Source organism: Onychomys torridus, chromosome 15 (genome assembly GCF_903995425.1).
Source record: "Onychomys torridus chromosome 15, mOncTor1.1, whole genome shotgun sequence".
Lineage (NCBI taxonomy): Eukaryota > Metazoa > Chordata > Mammalia > Rodentia > Cricetidae > Onychomys > Onychomys torridus.
The window spans coordinates 33,064,673-33,084,697 of record NC_050457.1 but is presented as its reverse complement, the minus strand read 5'-3'; the positions used below and the strand labels follow the sequence as shown (position 1 = coordinate 33,084,697).

At 39.5% G+C, this 20,025-nt stretch overlaps 1 protein-coding gene and 1 pseudogene across 4 annotated transcripts in view; both read right to left on the bottom strand.

Moving 5' to 3' along the window:
- The window catches only part of Pde4d (phosphodiesterase 4D), a 1,081,007-nt gene that overhangs the window by 371,246 nt on the left and 689,736 nt on the right, over positions 1-20,025 (bottom strand). The window lies entirely within an intron of this gene.
- On the bottom strand, positions 13,922-14,490 carry LOC118596537 (annotated as a pseudogene).

Below are 20,025 nucleotides of genomic sequence, written 5' to 3'. Positions count from 1 at the left end.
CCTTCATTTAGCAACATTCAGAAATGTCAATTTTCCCTGCTTTGGGGGTAAAGAACTATTGGGAAAACTAGAAGCAGTGTCTTTAATTGAAAACAATGAAAGACAAGTTGGAGAAATTACAAAGGATTGCAAATAATTCTGCCCAATTCTTCGGTCTCAGGATGAAGTCACAGCCTTGTAAGTCCCCAGCTTTCAAGACCCTTCATTCTCCTCTTCCCGTATGTGTGTGACTCTAGACAACAATTATGTAGAGTTCTGGACAATTTTGACAGTTGAAAAATGATTTCATGCTGAGGGTGGTGGTGAACACTTGAAAGACCATCCTTCAGAAGCTGAAGTAGAGGACTATGAGTTTGATGTTAGCTTGAGTGACATGGAAGACAGTGCCAGGAATAACAATTCCTAGGATTTGAATATATATAAACAAATTTAAAATTCTGTAAAAAGTTTTATTATTAGTGTGTGCATGTATGCATGTATGTAATGTATGTGTTTGCACGTATGGTGTGTATATTTATGATGTGTGTTAACGTATGATGTGTATGTGTGTGGATGTATAGTGTGTGTATACATGTAAGATGTGTGTATGTACATATGGTATATGTGTATGTGTATATGGTATGTATATATGTGTATATGCATGTGTGTATGCATATGTGTGAGGATGTGTGTGTGCATGTGTGTGTATGTATGGTGTGGGTATATGTACAATACATATGTGTGTATGTGTGTGTGTTCATATATATATATATGGCATGTGTGTTTATGTTTGTAGAGGGGTATATGTGCAAGGCATGCACATAGAAGTCAGAAAACATCCAACCATCGGGAGTCAGTTCTTTATTTTATCAGTAAGATGTGGGGCTTGAACTCAGGTTGTCATTCACAACAAGCCCTTTAATCCACTGAACCATCTTAACTGTCTTCTCAGCCATACATAAAAAATTCACTCAAGAGTCATGGATGTAGCCAGGCAGTGGTGGTGCACGCCTTTAATCCCAGCACTCGGGAGGCAGAGGCAGGTGGATCTCTACGAGTTTGAGACCAGCCTGGCCTACAGAGTGAGTTCCAGGAAAGGTGCAAAGCTACACAGAGAAACCCTGTCTCGAAAAAATAAAAAGAGACATGGATGTGAGTGGTGCACACCTTTAATTTCAGCACCCAGGAAGCAGAGGCAGGCAGATGTCTATGTGTTCCAAGTCATCTAGGTCCAGGTCAATGAAGGCTATGTAGTGAGACTGTGTCTCAAGTGTAGCTGGAAAGCTTCTCTCCAGCTCCAGCCAAGCCCCGGGAGTCTGACAGCCCACTTATAAAATAAATACACAGACTCTTATATTATTTAAATTGTTTGGCCTAATGGTTCAGGCTTCTAGCTATCTAGTTCTTACATCTTAAAATGACCCATTTCTATAAATCTATACCTTGCCACATGGCTCATGGCTTACCAGTATCTTACATGTTGGTACTCATGGCCGCGGCTGGCAGTGTCTCCTGACTCAGCCTTCCTGTTCCCAGAATTCTCTTCTCTGCTTGTCCCACCTAGACTTCCTGTCTGGCTACTGACCAATCAGCATTTTGTTTATACAGAGCAATATCCACAGTACTCAAGAAAAACAACAGAGTCTTGGAACCAGTATGATTAAATACATCAAAAGAAAGTTGCATTGCTCTTATGGGAGCGGCTAAATTCAGACACTAGTTGAGACAATTTAAGTTCAGAAAGTTTACAAATGTAGATGACCTTTTTTCATTTGAAAATACATATCTCTATCCAATCATTTTATTTTATATATTCTGAATCATATGATGATATAGGATTATTTAAAACATGCTGTACCTCTCTTGGTGCCCAGGATGGCCATGAATTTATAGACCCTGGCAATTCACCTATCTCAACTTCCACATTGTAGGGACTAGAATTAAGCCATACTCATTCTAACATATCACATTACACAGAAATATATAAACACACTTGTCTTTTTTTATTCACATTAATTGCATTCTTTCTTAATGCTTACCAATAAGAAATGCTTACCAAATCAGAAAACAAAATAGATGTCTCATGAGAAATGATAGATGAGGTTGATTTCTGGCCTCTATACACATGGGTGCACAGGACATGTGAAATCTCACATTTAAAATGCTCACATGTACACATGAAGGTGATAAAATGTACATAACATTAAATATGAGGCAATTAATCTTAATAATCCAGAGTGGTTGCCCAGAGTTCCTTGTTACAGTGAAGCTCTTATTAGGGCCTACAAAGGTAAGGGTAGCCTTCTTAAGCTGAAAGCACCAGATTATAAAGAAATGGATTATAGAGGAGCAATATTGTATAACTGGGACAGTATCCCCAATTGTATCATATGGGGGTGGGACCTCATGATTGCCAACCTTGACACAAATGACAGTTTAATGCACAGCTCTTGGGTCTAAAGGGGCCTTTGGACTTCCTCCTCTATTCTAGAATATTAGAAACAACAGCGCAAGAAAGCAAGATAATTCAGGAATTTTGTACAGTAGCAGAAAATTTTCACATGAAAATTTCTCCCAAAGGGAATTACGAGTCCTCACGCGGGGTAAAATTCTGAGCAGGGAAGTTTCGCCTGTACCTGTGCAATGGTTTACCAAAATCCTGGCAGGAACTCCTGGGGATTAACTGTACTTAAATGGGGATGAGAAGGGATTACTGTGAAGATTCCACCTGCCAAGAGTCCAGAGTCGATGAGAACTCTAGCCAGTATGAAGGAAGTAGCCTGGTAGGGAAAACAGAATGTTCCTGTTTTCAACAACTTCCTGGCTGTAGGACTAGACTGAGTAGCTGGACACTTAACCTTTGAGAAAATGAAAACGTCCCAGAGGACTGAGTTTCATCAAGAGATGAGAACCTTAGTCTGTACAGGTTTGCAGCAAAACCAGAGCTAAACTGTTACTAAGAATAACGAGGCTGACCCATCTATTTTACGTGGCTCTGCACATTCTGATTCATTGGTGACAAGCATGGAGGCCAGCATCAATCCTATTCATCAGACCACTAGACTGAACTCTTGAGAACATTCAGACAAAGGCAAACATAACACAGCAGTACATGAAACATCAATTTTCTGCAGCATATTAGCTCTGATGCTAGAAATGTCCAGCCTAGCAACTAACCCAGACACCAACAAGTAGCAATTTCAGTCCTCAGGATTTACCACATTCTGAATACAGCAGGATTTACGAAAGAAGATTCATTTGGCTTTTAGTCTGGCTTGAATTTGGCAACTGGAGAATCTAGGGAAACTTCTTTAGGACAGCAGGATGTCACTGTCCATGCCCATACCAGGCCACAAACATCAACTCAATAATTTGTTAGGGTTTGTAACTTGAGTAGAGTAGGCTGGCCAGATTCCCTCCCACCAAGGAGAGCTGGAGAACAGATTTCCCTTCAACTTTCTAGGCTGTTGCTCATTTTGCAATCTACATTTCCTGGTCAATGCATCCAAAGAGGGGTTTCTAATACCCCTTATGTGTTGAAAAAACAAAACAACAAACAAACAAAAACCCCAAACCCAAAACCCAAACAAAACATATCTTTATTCAGAGTCCATGCCTTCCTGCCTTTTAACATGAATTACTGCTGGAAGCCCACGGAAGCCTCATTCAGCATTTATAATTTGATTCCTATCTATTCTTTTTCCCTACACTTCCTCCCTCTCCATATACCCTCCCCTTCCCTGTGTTTTCCAGGACTACTACCACTCAGCAAACTATCTAACCATTGATAATTGGGCCTCAAGTGCTATAGACACAAACATCATTAATACCAGCAACAGTAATGGAAGATGGCTAACACTGACCAGCTGTTTCTTAGATTCTAGAGCGTAACTGGAATAAAATAGCCCATGTAATTATAATAATCATGTGAGCTTGAGCAATACTGGCATACTTGTTTTTCACAAGGGATTTAGATACACATTTTGAGCCACAATGAATGTTAGGCGATAGAGTAAGAGATAACAGTTAATTTGGTGCAGACATCAGATTAGATTATACATTTTGCCTTGTGTATATATTGCACTTCTTTGTCAGTATTATGGTTTCTTGCCTGGCACATTAAACAAGGCAACTGAAGCTGTAGAATGCTTGTGTTCCAAAAACCTACTCAACTCTTCCCTTAACTTGCTTCTCAACTACTCTACAGAGCTAAAAATGTTACCTACTGAGACATATGGGTAGTATATATTTAGCATTTGTTAGCAAATAGGATTCTCTTCTCCAAAGGGTCCACTGAAATGCAAAAGCAAATATCTTTTCTCAAGGATCTGAGGATGTATGGACTTTAGATGAAATGATAAATGCCTGCCTTGCTGCTGACAGTTTCAGCTCAATAAATAAAAATTATCCAACTAGATAATTGACTATTTCAATAAACATGGAATCCTGCTGTGTTTGGAAGTGCATTAAGAACTAAAATTTTATTATTAGTTAGCAAATCTTCTATGAATGGTCATCCATCTATGGTCAGGCACTGGGATTTTCTGGTAATCTATTCTGTAAATAGAGCTTTTAAAACCTCACAAAGTCCTGTACACAATGGTCATAATCAGAAATATCGAGTGCAGATAAAGAGTTAACAGCCATGGAAGTTGTTTCACTGTTTTCTAAACTAGTAAAAAAGATCTAAGTCACTTTATTTCCCACTGGGGGAAAACAAACAGAACAGAACAAAACAAAAAACAACAAATACTGTGTCAGTGTGGACATCATCATGCATCTATCAAAATGATGATGTTGGGTAATTACCCTTGATTTTTTCCCCACAAAAGTTGAAAACTTTTATTCAAATTAGAATCATCAGAGATGGAGGTAACTGGACCACTTCTGGTAAGGAATGGTAACTGGACCACTTCTGGTAAGGAATGTTAACATACTAGATGTTAATAAGTTCTTGGGAATTCTGGTAATGTGATTTAATTTTCCAGTTACAAAGAACAGAGAGGCAGAATTGTGTGCCAATAGTCTAGTCTTGACACACTATGATGGATAAATCTGAAGTCTCTGCTGAACTAAAGTAGCAACACAATATGCTGAAGAAAATAGTGCTTTCCCATGAATGTTTCAAGCAGGCCCACATGATTCAGATCTTCTAGTTTGCTACCAGCTATCTAAACATGAAATGGAGAGACATTTTGCTTTAGAATGTATGGAAGTGGAAACAAATGGGTTTAATATACACAACAGGATCTGAGAACACGATTCCTTTGACAGATATCCTACACTCCTCCCCACACTTTCATACATAAAAAGCACAACATTCGCCAAGAGGCAAAATGTTGCCAATGTTCATTTGTTAATGAATTTCCAACAGTAAGAGCCAGTGGAAAGAATTGAAATGCTTTTAAACTTGTTTCCAAATAATCAAATGTCTTGTATCATTATAGAGGCACAAGATGAAAAATAATCATCTTGTAAGTTCATTCTTTGTCGACAAGCTGTATGAGCAGAGAGTGATGTCTTTGGCAAGCACAACTCTATATTTGTTTGCCAGATGGCTCTTAAAAAGCTCTCTTTTCCCCCTGCCCCTTAAAAAAAATCTCTCAATTCATTCTTCCACTGCAGTTAGTCAGCCTGCCAGCATTATCTGAGAATGTATTTTGTATACTTAGTAGTAGATGATGTGATGTCTATTGAAGAAAAATATATACATGTATATAAATAATTTATTTCATGTCCAGTTGAATGCTTCAGGAGAGAACTAATTCCAATTGATATTATGAGGGAGAAGAAACGTGCTGCAGCACATGAACCTATTTGAAGAATAATAGTCTTAAGCATGTACTAAACCCATTCCATCACTTTTTCCTTATACTGTAATTTTAATGGTTTATCATTTTTTTTTCCTGGAGTGGACTATAAAATACCTGGTAGGCAGGCTAACAGCATATTTATCTTTGAATTCTCCATGATGCCTAATGATTGCTATACACATGGTTCTACAATGTTTAAATATGTTTCTGTACAATGCTGGTGTCCAGTAGATGTTTGTTTAAAGAAAAAAAAAAGATACATACCTGTTATTTTATTCTACTCTTTACTCTTTGGGGGGGCATGCCACCCAGCTCCCAAATAAATCATACACAAGGAGACTTATTGTTTATTTTGAATATCTGGCCTTGGCTTGTCTTTTTTTCTAGCCAGTTTTTCTTAAATTAGCCCATTTACCTTTTGCCTCTACGGCTTTTACCTTTTTCTATTTCTGTGTATTTTTTCTTTACTTCTTTTTCCGTGTTAGACTGTGTGGCTAGGTGGCTGGCCCCCAGTGTTGTTCTTTTTCTTCTCTCACTCCTTGATCTTTCCCCAGATTTCTCCTCCTATTTATTCTTTCTGCCTGCCAGCCTGCCTTGCTATTGGCCATTCAGCTCTTTATTAGACCAATCAGATGTTTTTGACAAGCACAGTAACACAGCTTCTCAGAGTTAAACAAATGCAACATAAAAGAATGCAACACATCTTTGCATCACTAAACAAATATTCCACAGCATAAACAAATATGACACATCTTTAACTAATATTCTATAACACATACCTATAGTTTATTCTCAACTTTTGAAAACAGAGGATAGTACATGCCTGGATAGTACACATCTGTTGTACTGGAAGTTATTAAATGTTTCCTCTCACTCTTAGAAGCATAATGTGTCTTATGATTGTTATCATCTGACTTGGGAAGTGGACATTTACACAGTTGCTTTAGCCATGTGGATGAAAGCAGTGCAAAAGCAAACACAGAATGTTACTCATCATTTCTTCAAATCCTGACAACTCAAGGCAACATGGTCGATAACAGAAAAAACGCATGATAAACTAATAGATGGACCAAATCTAGAGAAGAAAGAGGGATCTTCATGGAGATTCTTTGGACAAATACTGACACGGATCCCCTCTTATGTTTAGACCACACAAAAAGCATCTTCTTTCAATACAATCCATATAGCTGTGGGATGTCATTCTTAACAAAAGTTCATTCAACACAATTCCTGGGTTATTTGCGATGGAAAAAGAGGTAATGAGTGAGGTTGTGGGTTTCATGGGCAAGTGAATTTAGTTCACAACACTGCCCTGCCATAGAAGGCTTAGATAGCCATAGGGGAGAAATAGTGCCCTTCCAACATTTGCTCCCATGATACTTAAGCTTTATTCACTGATTCCTCAAACATTTGTCAAGTTCCTTCTTTGGGGATTAGGAATTCAGACACAAACAATACAGACAGGTATTCCTGCTTTCACAGAATTGACTCCCAGAGGCAGTGAGATGGGACTTCACTAGGTAAAGCACATGGGGCATGATACCTTATAGAAAGAAAGCAGCAAGGAATGGCCACAGGATTTCAGTGAGGAGGACAAGAATGGAGACCGCCTCACTGCCATGAACCCAAGGATTTTGGATTTTCCATGATGACTGACTCAAAATGGAATAAAGAGGATAGAAAAGCATGAAAGGAAGTGTGAGAATATGCAGTGTTTGGAGTAATATTTCTTACATGACAAAGGAAATAGAACAGATGCCTTCAACATGCAGCAGGTACAACTGTGAGAGAGCAAATCTCTTACACAAAGGGGAAAAATTCAATGACTTAGAAATTACCCATTACTGAGATTTTATAAGTCCCTAAACTAAGACATTATCATTTTTTCATGGGGGGTGTGGGGGGACCATGCTCCATTCCTTTGTGCATGAACTATCTCTGTGTTAGTTACTTGATAATTTAATATAAGCAATTGAGATTTAGCAAACCCACAGATTTTTTTCCATTAAATTAGATGAATGAATCCCAAATCTAAGGTAAGAGAGAATGTAAAGGCAATAATAGAAAATGGAAATTAAGACTAAATCAGTACTGATTAGCACACCATGCCATCTACCTTAATTATTTAGTGACAGAAGCCAGTTCTAAATTTTAAATAGCTTTTGAAAATTTAAACATCTTTCCTGACTCTTGCCAGACCAACAGCAACTTATAAACTCAGGGGCAGTCACCTCAAGAATTTTTGTAGCTAAAATGTCTACTAAGAGCTTGCTTGGACTTGTCAAATGCTAGACTAAGGATTTTTCACATAACAGATCCTCCCTGTTGGAGATTCACTGAAGTGCTGCTTTCTCCCACAGTGCGAAGGCTCCAGGAGCGAGGACAGCGTCAATGCCTGGCACAGCAACCAACTGCTGCATGGAGCATCAGGCGCATCTCTGTACAGATCTCACTACTGAAAACTTACATTACCTTTTCCTTGTCTAAACAGAGATTGTGTTCTCCATTCTGGGCCATGTAGTCTAATATGTGAAATTCTTTATATTTGAAACTCTAATTATTTCATCACTCAGTGTTTTTATTATATATTTTTATTAAACAGAATATATGTCTTATATTATTATATTATATATTAAATAGAATATATATAATTTAAGACCGGGTCTCATGTAGGCCAAGCTAGCTTTAAACTTGCTTGCTTTGTAACCAATGACAACCACGAAGTTTGGGCTTCACGTCTCCCTCCACCTTCTAAGTCCTGGATCAGTGCCATATACCATCACACCTTGAAATGTAGCTGGGTAAGGGTGTATATCTCAGTGGTAGAATACTTGCCTAGCATTCCCTAGGCCCTGGACTCAACCCCCGCAAGTGTCTCCCAAATACATGTACATAATTGGGCACCAGCAAGTGTCTACAGTTTAGCTTAATATAAAACAAAGGAAAAATGACAACATATAGGCCTTCGAGTTCATTCAGCTATAGACTTCATGGGTAAACGGGAGCACAGTCCAGGGGAAGAGTGAGTGACATTCAGAGAAAATTCAAAGGAGCACACAATGTGACCAGGAAGAGCGTTTAGATAAATGGCACTATTTGCCTGGAGATGAGAAGACAGGGTGATTTAATGACCTGTTCCAGAGACTTTTTTACAAAGAATAATGATGTCTACTGACTTCTATCGTCTCTCAGGGAGATTTGTGTTTTAATTGCAGTTAAAATAAAAGAAGCAGATGTAATATATGTAACAGTCAATGAAGCCTGATGGGGAGGACAAACATGAACAGCCCTAGGAATGCAGTAGGAGGAACCCTCACAATATGCTCAATAGCCACCCCTGACCCTCTCCTGCCAGAGAGCTTCACACAGGAACAGGCCAGGTTAGGGACAGTGGACCGACATATGTGAATTACACATGGTAAGAGCCTGCCATTGGGCCACTGGTTTGCATTATTAAAAATCAATCCATTTAGTCATTATTTTCCCTTACTAAACCCAACTTTAAGAGACACAAAAAGACAATAAAACAGCTGTTATTCTCACAAAGTGTACAGTATCTTTGAGGAAGGATGAAGGTTTTCAATACAAAAATAAATTTTCAGTTAATGTAAAACAGTATGTAGTTTGTGATTCAGAAACAAAGTGTTACGGCATTTGGGGATCACCAACACTCCTCCTGAAGTAATCTCATTCCATTTGCACAGATATTCTCATACTCTATCAATCTGGGCACAAAACAGACTAAGATTAAACCGATCATGTGGCTTCTGGAATATGAATGACAATCTGATCATTACTTGTAGACCTGATATGAAGATGTCTCTGGACAGCTTGTATCATACTCAAATCTTATATAATGTCACCTTCACAGCATATGGTGCACACTTTATTTAATTGTTTTATTCCTCTAAAAGAAATGTCAGAATTCCTGAACTGTGTGTTCCACTTAGGAAAAAGGATGGCCTCTGTTTTTCTCCTTCTGAATACAGGGAAATCAATAGTGTCACTGCATGAAAAAAGAGGTGAGGTCATCTGAGTTACCAATGTCATCCCCAATATGAACAGCAGAGTCCTATATCTTGAATTTGTTTAAGGTGATTATTTTTCTATCACAGACAGTATTAAACCTCAGGAGAACAGATGGCACAAGCATGTTTTAAATCATTCAATAAAATGTACTTTTTGAACCACCAATGTGGACAAGCAGACTTGATACATTGAGCATTTGACCTTTGCTTTTATTTTGTCACTATATATTCTAACACAAAATCCCACTCTACTAAGAAGTGACTATTTTTTTCCTCCTGATGTTTTGGATATAACTATATAGAAAACAAGGAATGAGAGAAAAAAATCACCCAGCCAAGTTTGTATAGTAAAAGAAATACACAAGAACAAAATAAAATAGACCAACTTCCTTGAGTGGTGCAGCAGTTAAATGTCTTTTCTTTGATCAGCAATTAAGGCTAAAGTATTGGCACCATGGAGCAAAATGGCTAAGTCCACTCTCTACTGTCTTTGTGGAGTGACACCCTCTTCATATGGAACATATCATATCATAAGTGCCATGCTGCTTGGAAACCCATAATAGACAAGGAAGACTGTCTCTTAGCATTGATGTATAACGTTTATTATTACAATATGTGTTGTGACATATTTGATCACATTGTGTGAGGATGTCTCTGTTTTACTTTACCTTCCTAAGATACCTTTTGATTGGTTTAATAAAGAGCTGGGCAGTGTTGGCACATGCCTTTAATCCCAGCACTCAGGAGGCAGAGGCAGGTGGATCTCTGTGAGTTTGAGGCCAGCCTGGTCTACCAAGTGAGTTCTAGGAAAGGCACAAAGCTACACAGAGAAAGCTTGTCTCAAAAAACCAAAAAAAAAAAAAAGAAAGAAAGCTCACATCCCGGCTGTTGACTTTGGACAGTCTCTATGAGCATTATAAGTTCATTTCTACTGCTATTAAAGAATAAACAAAGCTGGGTGCTTTTTTAAAAGGAAAGAAGCTTATTAGCTTTGGAGACTGAATGGCATCTTCCCAGTTCAGATAGGCATCTTACGCAGGATGTCATCACAAGGACATAAATGTGTAATGAAATAATATGAGAGCAGAAGCCAGAGAACAAAGAGGAACAGACCTGTATTTTATAAAATCCTGGCCTTATGAGAGAGAGAGATGCTGGACTCTGGGGTCCAGCATTGATTCTTTAGAGGGAAGCATCCCAATGATGAATCAACCTTTTCTAAGATCCACCTGTAAAAGAACATACTGTGGCTGATAGTACCAAACTTCCCACATATGCATCTCAACATGCCTAGCTGTCAATCAACTGGAAGTGATGTCATCATAGAAGGGAAACAAAGTGTAGCTGGTGGAAGAAGAACAGAGAGGGCTGGGCAAACTGGTTCCTGTCACTGGCAGACTACCAGGCCTGTACTCCTGTACAGAGATTCACATACACCCAACGCATTCTTAACTATTCCTTTTGATATGGCATTTCATGACCATCGAAAGTGCCACATAGAAGTCGAAATGTGGTTCCTGTCAAGCACTCATAAAGTCTAAGACATGGGATTTCCGACCCCCATACGAGCAGAGAGGGGGCAGGGCTAGAGCCTCGCCTTACTTCTCTTTTTCCTGAATGCACATAAAATGTGATCAGTCAGCATCCTGCTCTGCTGCCAGGCTTGGCCTGCCTGCTGCTGTGGCTTCCCCACCAGGGCATAACCTCTATCCCCCTGGAATTCTGTGGCATATTAACCCTTTACTCTCTAAGTTGTTCTTTGACATAGTATCTTACCACAGCAACAGAAAAGAAACTAACACACTAGCTACAAAGGATCCCCAGAGTTGGCTCAAAGATAGCTGCAATAACTGAAAGAATGACCTAGTACATCATGACAGTTCGGATTTTTAATATGACAGAGGCATTTTTTAATAGGAAACTTTCAATGGAAAGGAGCAATAAAAATTTTAATTTTAGCATTGTGATACATGCATGTTATCATATAAAATATAAACCTTGTATGAAATATTATATGGGCAATACATATAATCTATAGACTATTTTACCTATATTCATTTAAGTAAAATCCCTATAAAACAGTATGAAAAAATTTCAAAATCTTTATGCTGCATTACAAATTCAAACTCGTCTTTCCTGAATGATTTACTTCAATGGATAAACAAATTCTGTTTGTTGAGTGAAAACAAATGATGCTAGGATTAAAGCCATGGGGCATGTTTTAGGGGAGCTATCTTTACAGTCTACTTCTAGTGTGCATAAGACGACAGCCTCTTGATAGTTACTTTCCATGTTGACCGCAAATGGCATTAGCTAACTGGATCATCCGCATTAAGCAGCGTTAAGCACAGATTTATTGCCAGAGAACTTTTGGCAGCCTCAGAGAACCATATCTACCTTCAGCAGATGGAGATATGCCATCAAGGAATTAAAACAAAACATGTAACAAGGGCTCTGAAAGGAATCCCACAGGGGGAGTTCCTGAGACATCAGAAGACAGACTGCAGCATCTCTGGAAGTCACTGTTAGTGTGATGCTGCCAGGTCTGAGATTTACAGCAATGTGGAAGACATGGTATGCATTAGAGCCCCCCCCCCCAATTCTCTCTCTCTGTTCTCTGTTTCTCTCCTCCCCCTTCTCCTCCTTCTCTTCTGCCCTATGCATTTGAAAAAAAATAGTAAAGCCTTTTCATTCATAAAGTTAGATATCGATACTCTACTGAGACTTTTTGGTGATGGAGACTTGAATTCATTTATTTAATTAAAAAATATGCACCCAACAAAATGTCAAGTTAGAAACAGAGAACTAGTTATTGGCTCACAAATTCCTCTAATGACTTGGAATCATCTGTGCCAAAGTAATAAAGATCTGGTTTAGTTTGGTGGGTGGGGCTTGATATGGGACAAACACCAGACTGTGTGGTGACAAGTAATATCATGGCTAGTACTGGTGTCAGTATACCAAATGTACTTAATTAATTAAAAATGTATTGCCCCAGTTATCTATTTCTATGAGGTGAGTGCCAGAGCTGGTGGTGGCTGGACTTGAAGTTATATGGATTCCCATATTCAGGACAGAAAAATCCTTTCTTCAGTTACCTAGAACATTCCAACTGAATCTACTGTGTTCTCTGTCTATGGATTTGCCTACCCCAAGTTTCCTATCTTATAGTCCCCCAATCACTTGTTAAGATGCCCCAGTGGTTTCTACCCCTCTTATAAGATTGCCTAGAGAAGAAGAAGAAATAAACATAGGAAAGACAAAACTAACCGTCTCTCCCTTATCTATTAGCTCATAAACAGTCAATAAATGTTCATTTGGCTATCTGTTTGGTGCCAACCACATAGATGGATGCCATATTTCTCCTCTCCTCCAAAGCCCTACACTGAGGGACAGAGACAAATAAACTAAGAATATCACACTGTGTAAAGTACTAGGGGGAAGATATGTAAAATGAAAAGCTGAGCTAGGAAAATAAAATGAAGAATAATATAAGAATAAGCAAGTAATATCAGGACTAGTATTGGTGCCAGTATACTGAATGTATTTAATCAATTAAAAATGTAATTCAGAAAATGTCATAGATTGTCTTATTTTTGAACTATTCAATGACTTTTTGAACTTATTCCTATACAAAATCCATCTGGGCTTCCTGGCCCACCACCTTAACTCTGTCATGTAACCCAACATGCAACTGAAAAGCAGTTGCAATATTTATTTGCTGAAATTTTAAAAGTTACTGTGTGGTCCAAGCCCCACACACCATAAATCATTTCTTCCATTTCTTCAGTCTTCTTACAATGGGTTATTCCTTTATATCTGTCTTTATCCTTGGGTCCAGAATGAAAATATTAAAGAACAAAGCAATATGAATCAGGTATAGGTATGCTGAATAGAGGAATCTAAGTATGGCTGGAGCCATTGAAGAATCAGCACCACTTGTTAGCAGTACTCCAAACAGACTGAAATAGTCATTCCCTGTAGTCAGGGATTGAGCTTGAGAAGTTGTTGTATTTATTATCTTCACTTAGAGCAAGCTCCCTGAGAGATTTGAGTCAGAAAGCATGAAGGCACTGTTTTGCTTTCTCTCTCCATATTTCTCTAAGGAAATTTTACTGGTCTTTTGGATAGAATTGACTCACCAGGAAGGACAATCCTGTCATATTTCTGTTGGAATCAGCATGTGGCCTCCACTTTACTGATTCTGTTTCATCCAAATGCAGCCTGTCCTATGCTTCTTGTCTGTGATGCTGAAACCTCACCTACCCAGCACCATACCAAAGTCCAGGACACAGATCCTAATGCTTGGGCCATATATGATGCCTAGACCAACATGTTCTTGAATCCCAAAACCATCTCCAGTGTCTGAGAAGTTATTTTTCTATAACTCATATTCCCACATCTCCAGATCTTTCTCCAGGATTTCTTCTGCCTTGGCTCTACTTAATGTGCAGAGAACAGCATTTTTTTTTTTCATTTCTCTTGATGCCAAGAGACATGGCTGTGTATCTAGCTTTGAAAAATATAGGTGTCTGGCCTGTGAGCTGCTCCAACATTTTGGCTGCCCAGGTGAGCCTGTCTCCACTTTCCACCACACAAACACTGAGGCAGGGCTTGTGGATGTGAAGTTCCTGCATGGGCTTCTCATTTTTACCTTGATCCTGTGCCATGACGGAGAACGGAAGAGAGCAGAAGGCATTTTATAAAATAAGATGGCATCTCCATCTCCTCTGTTTTTTTGCAAGGTTTTGACAATCAGCTTTAAGAAGATTCTCTGACTGTTGGTCGAGGCAGGAATTTTGTGCCATGCCCAGTACTCCCTAATCACAGTGACGAGTGGTTTTTGGTTTTGTTTCCAATTTCCTTTCTCCAGTGCCTCCTTCCCTGTGCTCCAGGCTTTGATCTTCCCACTCTCTCTACCCTAGTGCTCCCTCTCTGCTGAAGGGGTGCTGGTTAGGCTGGCTATGAAGTTCCTTGCATTTTCAGTACATCAGGGTATTACTACCCTTGTACCAGTAACACTTTAAAATTCCCAGCACACGCCATGTCATCTGCAGTTCAAAGAAAAATCTCTATAGTGCTGAGCTTTGGATCAACACAGGGAACACGGAAGGATGCAGTACTTTGCAAATGCCAACAATGAAAAACTTTTCCCTGGGTGCATACAGCACAAGCCTCCACCTTTCCCTTCTATGTGCTTCTGTTGACCCCAGAAAATTCAGGTCCATAGGTTCTGCTCAAACAATAGAAAAGATTACCAACTGGAAAGCAATGCTGGTAATGTACGGACCCTTAGACCCTGATATTGGATGTAGTTCCTGCTCAAAAACAAACAACCTTCACTCAGTGAACTACACTAGCACCAGCAGTTGCCTAGTTTACCTGGGATAGATTCGCTAAGCAATGTTGTTTGATTTTTTTTTTCTTTTTACTCCCATTTTCTTCTAATTATGGTGGTTTAAATGAGAATGGCCCATAGGTACAAATATTTGAATGTTTGGTTCCTGGTTGGTGGAATTGTTTGGGAGGGGTTAGGAGGTGTGGCCTTGGAAGATGTGTGTCACTGGAGGTGTGCTTAGAGGTTTCAAAAGCCCAAGCAAAGAGTTTCTCCTGTCTCCTGCTTGTGGATCAGAACCAAGCTCTCAGCTACTGCTCCAGCACTATGCCTGTCTACCTGCTACCATGCACCCCTCCATAATGGTCATGGACTCACTCACTGAAACTTTCAGGAAGTCCCTGATTAAATAGTTAAAATTTTTTTTTTGAGATAATAATACAATTGCAACATTTCTCCCCTCCCCTCCTCCCTCTAAACCTTCCCAGGAACTATTGTCTGCCTTTGTTATTTGTAACAATAGAACAGTAACTGTGACACCTAGGATGGATCTGTTTAGCAGTGTTGCTAGGTTTACTGCTGTTTTCTTGTGGAACTATTGGTAGTCATGGAAGCTGGTGGTGCTGTGGTGGGAAGACACCGCTTATGCCACGCCCTTATACTGGCATACCATTCTCAATCTGAACAAGGAAGTGGTGGGGAACTCCAAAGCATGGCTGATTTCCTCAAATCACTTCATCTTATATCATGTTATTTCTGGAAATTCATAAAAAAAAAAAAAAAAACAGATTGAGATTGGAATCTATCCCTTCAGCTACTGAAGGACATACACACCTTTACCAAATGACAGCTGGGTAAGAGAACTCAGCTGCTGTGTGCTCCTTGCCATTTAGTGGTTTATTTTTCCAGCATTCTGTTCTAACTATCAGGCTGATTTCTAGAGCAATACAACTTCTGATTTATTTTGAGATAAAATGCAAAGCCAAAAGCTCTCTTTTGACGGTACAAATGATCTCTTAGTGCCAACTGATTAGCATTTCTGAAGCGAAGGTTTGGAAGAGATGGTGTGCTAAGAACATTGCACTTCGTGTGAAAGCCAGTCCTCATTAGGTGGTGCCACAGTTTTTCTCTTCTCTGGAAGCTGTACCTAAATCTGAGAGACGTGTTAGGATTTTTTTTTCTCTCTTTAAGAAGTCATCTTCATTCATATCAAGAAATTCACCACTCCATCTGTCAATCTGTCAGTGTCAACTTGTAACAAAAGCATTTTAACACAGGGTGCACTGTTTCCACCTAGTGGCCACGGGCTGATCCTGTTATCTAGAAAGGCTAAGGACAATCAGGGCCGGGACTGCCAGCCTTTTTGACCCTGCAGCCCAATGCCGTGTACATTTTTAAATTCTGGAAACGATTAAGCAGCCCTACCTCCTAGTTTACACAAGGATCACAGCAAATGCTCTTTCTTCTTCGCACATCCTTAAATTCCCACTTCCTACACACAGAGCATGATAGTCTTAGTAAAGAGAAAAGAATGGCAAACAAAAGAAACATTCCCTATGTCTAGTCACCAATGTGACGAGAACTCATGTACACTCACATCCATCGTTTCCATCACACACACACACACACACACACACACACACACACACACTCATGCTCACACATGCACACACACACACACACTCATGCTCACACATGCACACACACACACACTCATGCTCACACATGCACACACACACACACACACACACTCATGCTCACACATGCACACACATGCATGCACACACACTCTAACACTCCCCACTCCCACCTACTACCCCCACATACACACACATGCCATTTACCTCTTTAGGTAAATCCTTCCTTGATGGTTTGGATCTAATCTCTTCACAACATCTGAAAGACAGCCTCAACTTTTATCCCTGTTCTTTTCTTTATTGTCAAATTCTTCCCATAAAGCTAAAAAACGGCATTAATTATTCTGCATTGTTTTTTCTTAAAAAAGAAAACTCTCATTTCCAATATCTCTGTTCAAAACCTTACTGCCACCTCTTCCCAATAAGCCGCATTTCTTGCAGTATTAATCTTGCTTACATCGCTGTCTGTTTCCCCTCTTCCTCACACTCCCACCAGCCTCAATCTGTTTCCTGCTCCTGCCACTGTAGGAATCCCCCTCACCCACTGACTTGGGCTTCTCTGAACCCAGTGAATACTTCTGACCTTCCAGTGTGGCCTCCTTTCTGCAGTCCTTCCTCTTGGTTTCCGTAGCACTGGATTTTCTTTCTGTCTTCACTCTATTTTGTTTCACACTCAGTCACTTCCATTACTCTCCCTTACAATTGCTGGCATGCCTAGAGCTCTTGTGTGCTCACCTCCCTCACCTCACCAACGGCCATGTTGACTTGAATGACTCCCCTGGCTTCCCGTGATGGGCAGCTCCCAGGCAGGCTCACTGGCTCCTTTTCTTTGCTGAACTCTAGACACATCTCCACTACAGAAGCCTCCAAATGGTTCAAGGTCAGCCAGGGAACTCGTCCCCAGCCCAGTCTTTCTTGCTGCATTCTGTCCATCCAGTTATCTTATTTTGCATTCTGGGAAAACCCCTAACTTCTTTCTCTGTCTTGTTTCCTCATCAATACTGTCAAGTGCTGAGACACCTAGACTCCACTGCATCCTCCTATCTCATCCCTCCTTTATCTGTGCCATCATTCTGCTCCACATGAACATCACCATTCGCAACATTCTTTTAAGTGGTCCTCTGCCTGCTTTCCGAACAACTCTATACAATGGGGCTACTGGTTAAACATGAGTCAAATCCCCATGCAACACCTAGCATTACTAACTTATTGGTGTAGGTTCTAGTATTCTTACCTGACAAACTAAGGGCTCACTCATCAGCAAGCTGAATGTTGTGTGTCATTTTTTGTGTGCAATTTCACTATTCCCAGGCTAGGTGATGCCAGCTATCTTTTTCCCTGCTGATACACAAAACTAAAACCAAGAACACAAGCAAGCAAACATCACCTCCTCACCAGAAGACCTTCCAACAGATGCTGACTTATGTGTGTGTGTGTGTGTGTGTGTGTGTGTGTGTGTGTGTGTGTATAAATATCAAGAAAGCATTGTACATGGAGTATGACAAATGGAGAGGAATTAGAAAGCACTTCACATGGCAGCCTAAGTGAAAATCATAAGGAATAAAAATCACATACCCTAAATGGATATGAATTGCAAAGGAATATAAATATTAAAAAACAGGAAATGGATTAAATCTCATTGCAACATTCTCTTAATGAAATTATAACAAAGTTTCTCAACAAATTAAAATATACAGAGACATTAATTAAAGGAATGGTTTTCATTATCTTGTCTTTGCAGAAGACAGCAGAATAAGACAACACTAAATTCTCTGGAATAAGAATTGGCAGTAGCCAAATGTGCTGGGAAATTGGGTTCACCAAGCAGCCAGGTGATGCCAAGATATCAGGACTGTTACTATTGAAGTTTACCTATGAGTAGTGTTTACCCAGAGGTGTACTTCCAGTGGAACCACCCCCAAATGACTGAGCTAGCTCATACTGAGCTGTCTGGACAGTAAGACAACTGTTGGCCACATGCCTCTTTCTCCATGTTAGGGACACCTTCTCCCTATGCTTCCATTTTCCTGGCTGAAGGGTCTTTTTCTCCACAGGTGTCCTGAGGTGTCAGGGCACCTGGCTCTCCTAGTAAAATCTTATAAATGATGGCATCTGACAGTCTAGGAACCAAGAGGTTTATCTGTGTGTCTGTCATAAGATAATACTGTATCTTTTAATCCCAATAGGAGAGGCGGGCAGACCTCTGTGAGTTTGATGCCACTGTGGTCTAGATAGTGAGTCCCATGCCAGACAGGGCTATCAAAAACAAACAAACAAACAAACAAACCCTTGCTAAATGTAAAGCAAAACAAAACAAAACACACACACACAACACACACACACACACACCAAAAACTACCTTCATCAAATAACAACACAAAAACTTGTCTCCATGTTACCACATCTTCTAGCACCTGTACGTATTTGCTTTATAACACTTAATTGTGTGAATCTGACAAATAACATCTTAACTTTGAGTTAATGCCCATCTCCTTCTGTGGGTTAGAACACTGCTTCTTCCCAATATTTGTCTGACCCATAGCATGAAATATGATCAGAATGGAACTCATACTAACATCTTCAAAGGGGAAAAGGAATGAAAAGACAAAGAGATCAAATATTTACCCTTTCTATTCTTTTGCCAGGACTGGGTTAAAGTTTTTGTGTACTTTAATACCAGAAAGTACTTGGTGGATCCTTTGTTTCCATATTTTCCACATGGAGAATCTCAGATTGTTCAGGAATAAGAACTAGTTCTAAAACACATCCAGTATTCTGTATGTGATAACCATCCTGAAGTTCAGTGGATTCATATTATCATGAGATTTTTCTATGAGCTTGTTGAACCATACTTATAATTTAATTAACAAGCATCAGCATGATATGAGTCTAGGGTGACCCTGTTTTAAAGCATAGAAAATATTTTTGAATGAGGGCTCTAGAGATTATGGATAATAGAATAAAACCAAATAAGGTCAATATAAACTGAACCAATGGTTTAGTGATGAAATTGTAGTTAGAATAATTATCTTGTGTTTGTACTAGAGTGTGTGAAAGTGTGAGACTAGACTTAGCAGAGTGTTCGACATGATTTAAGTAAGGACTTAAGACATGATTTCTAGGATTTGAATTTGAATTCTAGAACATTCCATCTCATACCTCAGGATTACAAGTATGTTCACAGTTTTCCCTTCCAAAACCCTACCTGACATTTAAATGTCTCTGAATTAGGT